The sequence below is a fragment of the Myotis daubentonii genome, chromosome 1 (genome assembly GCF_963259705.1).
Source record: "Myotis daubentonii chromosome 1, mMyoDau2.1, whole genome shotgun sequence".
NCBI lineage: Eukaryota > Metazoa > Chordata > Mammalia > Chiroptera > Vespertilionidae > Myotis > Myotis daubentonii.
This window is the reverse complement of record NC_081840.1, coordinates 156820869-156826868: the sequence shown is the minus strand read 5'-3', so window position 1 is coordinate 156826868 and position 6000 is coordinate 156820869.

Here is a 6000-nt window from a genome sequence, read left to right as displayed (position 1 = left end):
AAGTGATGGGCTATTGTCATCTTTACAGCCACTAGACACTTCTCAAATTTAACTTGTTCAGATATGAACTCACCCCTTTTGTCCACACCTAAGTCTGTTACTCTTTATTATGGCCTTTGTCAATACTGGGTATCAGAGCAGTGATGGCGAACCTATGACACGTGTGTCAGAGGTGACACGCAAACTCATTTTTTTGGTTGATTTTTCTTTGTTAAATGGCATTTAAATATATAAAATAAATATCAGAAATATAATTCTTTGTTTTACTATGGTTGCAAATATCAAAAAATTTCTATATGTGACACGGCACCAGAGTTAAGTTAGGGTTTTTCAAAATGCTGACACGCCGACCTCAAAAGGTTCGCTGTCACTGACTTAGAGTCAGGTCAGAACAAGACTCCTTTAGAAACTCAGATTTCACCCATACCTCCTGAAGTGGTCTTCTTCCAGCTCTGGCTAGACCAGCCTCCTAACAGCACAGTATAATCCTGGACTCTGCCACAGCTATGAACTGTTTGAAGACTCTAGAACCGCTGAGGACTCTCGCCAGCCACATTCCTTCATTTGCATGAGGCTCTGAGAAATAGCTTTGAAGAAGTTTGGCTGTCTGCGCAGGCCAGTGTAGAGGATGGAGAGAACATGGTTTCTGGGTCAGAAAGGTCTATTTGATTTGATTTTGACACCGGCCCATGAAGAAGAGGCTGAGCTATGCAAGCCCAGTCATCTCTGAGAAGCCCCTCTGCAAAAGCTGGTGTTGAAGGGAGAAAGGCACTCGAAGGTATAGATGGCTTTGCAGGTGGGCAAAGCATAGAAAGAGCACAGACAGCAACCTGGGGCAGAAGGATGCAACAGCTGTGATGTGAAAGACAAATCAAGGGGAATGGCTGAGCAGGGGGCTTCCAGGAAAAGATTGGACATCCTGCCAGGCACTCAGGTAGCCTCGGAGCACTGAGGTTTGATGAATGTGACCTTGTTCTCACTCACGGCTGAGTCCTGAGAAAAACTGGGTACAAAAGCAACACCAATCCCTCATTACCCAAGTCCCTGCCCTCATCACTTCCCCTCTCCAGACCCACATTCCTTCAGTGACCAACTCTTACAATTCTAACTTCTCTCTAACAAAAGGCTCTCCTTTAGTTAATAATCTCTCTCCTGGATTACTGCACTGCCTCCTAGCTGATCTTTCTGACTATAGTCTCACTCCCATTCAAGCCCTCCTCTGTTGCCAAGTACGCCAAACACTTTTTTCTATTTTGCCTCCTACCAAATATATTTATATTTATTTGCAAATTGAAAATGCTCTACTGAACCAAAACTTAGGTATATTTTAGAATGTGCACAAAAGAGAAAGTAAAAGAGAATGAGAAAAATAAATAAATAGATTTGCTAATAGTTTCTCTCACTTTCACCAATCAATAGTCTTACCAACTTCACCTGACACATACCTGCAAAGTTACTGAAGGGGCTTTAGACTGGGCTTGCAGCTGATTCTTACTTAGGCTGGACTGGATTATTGAACCTTGAAAATGACTCTTAATGATCTAAAAAGAGACTATTCTTAGGGCTGAAAGAGACAGGAAAGGGATGAATTAAGGAATTTGAGATGTCATGTGTGATGGCAGAGACTGAAGATAAATAAATTCATTTCCTGGTCCTCCCTCCATTTAAGTTCAGTCTGTTTAATATATTCTGCCCAAGGCCAAACAAATTTTTTCTAACTGGATTTTTTAATTTCTTACTTCGCCTGGGGATAAAACTTGGAATTGGGTGGCAATATAATCATCAGGTCTGCTTAGGTGGGGACGCTTCAAGTTAAACACGGGTATTAGAGGTCCGAAAGCAAAGGACAGGGGTATTCTGCCTGGCTGTGGTCCCAATAGCCTTTAAAAGGCAAAGATGGTTCTTGCAAGATCCAAAACCAAGTCAGCTGACCTCAAGCCTGGCTCTAAAATAAATTTACAGGCGTCATTTAAGATGTAGGTTTGCTTTTCCTGTTTTACCGTCAAAGCAAATTAGCCTAAAAAAAAAAAAAAAATAGCGTTCCAAGTGACCAAAGGTTAGAAAAATTGTCCTGCAAGTATTTTGAATTTCTTGTCACCCCTGATTTCTTCCACAACTGAGTATGGGTCATCAGGGAGGTTGTTGGCATGGGGGTTGACAGCTTAAATGGCAAACAGGATGCGCCCCCACAGAGGCCTCCTGCTTTGCTTCAATCCACTGGAATTAATTGGTCTTGGGGTGTTTGGGTGGTGGTGGCGTGGGTTTTTGCTTTTCCTTCTTTCTTTCTTTTTTACTGAAGGGCCTCAGACGGGCAGACATGGAAACAGCTTCTCATTTGCATAGAGCGTGGCAGGCAAGGGTGAGCTGAGGACACACCGAACTGCCTCCTTGGCAAAAGCAGGAAGTCAGCTGTAAGAAGCTACCACTTTTCAACCCTGGGTGGCTTCTCTCTCTCTCTCTCTCTCTCTCTCTCTCTCTCTCTCTGTCATTCACTTTGGAAGAAAACGTAAGTTTAATTTCAAACAGAGCACAAGAACTTGGAAGGCAGTGAGGGGGGGGGGGGGGACGGGAGGGCACAAAAAGAAGGCAGCCGAATGCTCCAGGTTGGCCCGACAATTCTTGCCCCAGTTTTTTCTTAATTGAAGATGTGGCCCTGAATGGGTGGCTAAGTTGGTTGGAGAACTGTCCCCTACACCAAAAGTTGGGGGTTCGATTCCCAGTCAAGGTACATACCTAGGTTATGGGTTTGATCCCTGGACGGGGCACACACAGGAGGCAACCAATTGATGTTTCTCTTTCACATCAATGTTTCCCTCCCCCCTTTCTCTCTCTAAAATTAATAAAAACATATCCTCTGGTGAAGATTTAAAAAAAAACGATATATGTGAAGCCATCAAACTGAAAGGGGCTAACGGTCCTTGGCCATGCCAGAGGGTGATTGGCAAAGATTAACATGACAGGCAGTGCCCCAAGCACCCCCTTGCCACATGGAGGCAGACTTGCATCAAGGGGCACAGCATCCTCTACAGCTACCTGGGCATGTCCAAATCTGAGTTTTTTCATCATCCCACCTGGGGGAAGCCCCTGTTTCAAGGAATGCTGCCTGAATGGGTGACAGGTCTGGGCAGAATGAGCCAACACTGAGAGAAATGCTACATTATTTCAAAGCAAATTGAAACCAGTCAGTTCTTTATGATTGGTTTTCAGGTGTGTTTCAATTCTCCCCAATTTCTTCTCTTGATTTGAATCTTCTTCACAGATAACGCCACCTTCCAGCTAACTGTGTAATAGGCTGCTCAGCTGTCTGGTACCAGAAACTAATGAGTAACCCTGCTCTGGTATGGGTGGCAAAAAGGGAGGCAAGCACATGTGGAGGGGAACTAGTATATTTCTGTGGGTGGTTTCTGGCTAAAATTCATGTTATTTCTCTCAGATAAAACAAAGAATTCTTTCCCAACAGATGCAGCAAAAATACATGAGAGTATTTATATGTTGGTTTATTACAAGGAACAAAAAAATAGCAGGAAATTACAACACTAAATTGTAATAAGGTAGGTGGTAATATTTAGACATGCATGTAAACGTCACTTTTATGAGAGTGTTTCATCATTGTTATACAATCCTGAATTATCTTGTTCCCACAGCAGCGTGCAATAGGCCTCGCACATGGGTAAAGGATGTGACCCAGACTCCTGGAGAGCTCCAAATTATTGAATCAAAATGTTTCTACAAGTTCCTGACTTTCTTGACAATCATATGCCCACTGAGTCACAGTTCAAAAAATATTCTCATGCCACAAGTTGTCTTTTCAAATGTCATCACTGTTCTCTCCCATATATAATCCTATATAATAAAAGGCTAATATGCAAATTGACCATCACTCCAATACAAAAGATAGCCGCCCCCATGTAGTCAAAGAAGGCCACCCCCATGTGGGCACAAGATGGCCAGCAGGGGAGGGCAGTTGTGGGTGATCAGGCCAGCAGGGGAGGGCAGTTGGGGGGGACCAGGCTGGCAAGGGAGGGCAGTTAGGGGTGACCAGGCCAGTAGGGGAGGGCAGTTAGGGGCAATTGGGCCAACAGGGTAGCAGTTAGGCGTTGATTAGGCTGGCAGGGGAGAGGTTAAGGGTGATCAGGCTGGCAGACAGAAGCGGTTAGGAGCAATCAGGCAGGCAGGCAGGCAAACAGTTGGGAGCTAGCAGTCCTGGATTGTGAGAGGCCTAAACGGGCAGTCGGACATCCCTCGAGGGGTCCCAGATTGGAGAGGGTGCAGGCTGGGCTGAGGGACACACACCCCCTGCACGAATTTTGTGCACCAGGCCTCTAGTTGTTATATATGTTGCTAACAAAGAAGTCTTTTATCACCTGAAAAGCATACAGGGTTTGCTATTCCCCTCACTCTTTCACTAGCTAGATGTGCAATCCAAGATATCCATTGGACAGAGCATGCACTGTGTGTGACAAAGCATGTCAATTGTGCCTCAGAAAAATTGAAATCACTATGTTTTATGGTCCTTCAGGTTGATTTGAACAGCAACACCAAAACACCACATTCTTTGAAGGGCTGAGAGTACATGCTAACCTATGAAGTAGAACCAATTTATAATTCAGATATCTGGCAAAGCACTGGCATCTAAGACAGGGGTTCACTTGACTTTTTTCTGCATGGTTATGTCTGGGGAAGGCATGATTTGAAATGTGGATATATTTGAATTGAGAGAATAAATCAAATTCTAGGGAGGTTCCATTTCTAATGACCATTTAAGATTTGCCGTTCATTGGTCTTGCCACTAAAATGATTTCCTCTTATCAACTTAGCTGATGATTTTTAACATCACACCTTTTTATGGGGCTTTTTGAGGACATTTTTAGAGTTCAGGGTAAGTAAGGAGACATTGTGCACAAAGTCTTATATCAAACGCCATCAACTAAATGTTTTAATAAAAACTGCTTTGTGTCTGTGAAGTCAGCGTGTGTTGGCTGGGATGAATTCCCTATCTGCTTGTTTTGCAGACATACAAGCCACTGCAAGGCAACCTAGAAAATTGTTTCAGTGTGTAGGGTTCTCTAGAACCAGACAGACATGCCCATCTTATTCTGCATTTAGCTCTTTAACCTTAGGCAAATTAGTTAACTATTTTTAATCTCATTTCTTAATTTGTGGAACACAGACAAAGTACTTACCTCATGGGGTTCTTGTAAATATTGTATATATAAAGTGGGTATCACAGTGCCTGAAATGCCAGATAAGTGGATAAACAGATAGATATTCAAATATTTTGGAAGAGAGGTGAGTTTATTTTTCAGAAACTCTTCCTGAGGCAAATCATCCAATGACCCAAATTTAAAAAAATAAATAGTTCTCAGTGTTTCACACTGTGAAGTATTAGTAATCTTCAGCTCCAACTTCATCATATTTCTTCACCAGAGTTCCATTCAATTTTTCTCATTATTTTTTTTAATCAAATCCTTCCCTGTCCTCATTTCAATTCCATTTGGGGAAATAATACTCAGAGGATACAACAAGAGGACCTAATTTTTATTCCTCTCCTTGCTATCCAATTTCACAGTATGGTCAGGTGTATTTATCAAACCTCATTTAGCCACAATCTGAAAAGGACATCATTTTTTTTTAATTCGTTGGGGCAGTCATAGAGATAAATCAAATCATTTTTTCACAGAGCCATTGGTTCTGTACAATAAAAGAATATAGCCATTTTATGCATAGTTATCAATTAGTCTTCATATCATTATACAGCTTGCGCAAGTCTGTCCTCCCCTCATCTTCTCCCTGTCCTCTACTCTTCCCTTGTATGACCTGCTTTGCTCTTATTCAGATCACTTCTGGGATCTGAATCTCAATTATTTGGGACAAAACTCTTGATCTCCTGCCACTTTCCCAGGGTCACATGGTGATGAACAAGATAAAGAGGGGATTGGAGGCATAAAGGTTCTCTACAGGCACTTGCGTCCCTGCCCATTTTCACGGCTCTTTTTCCTC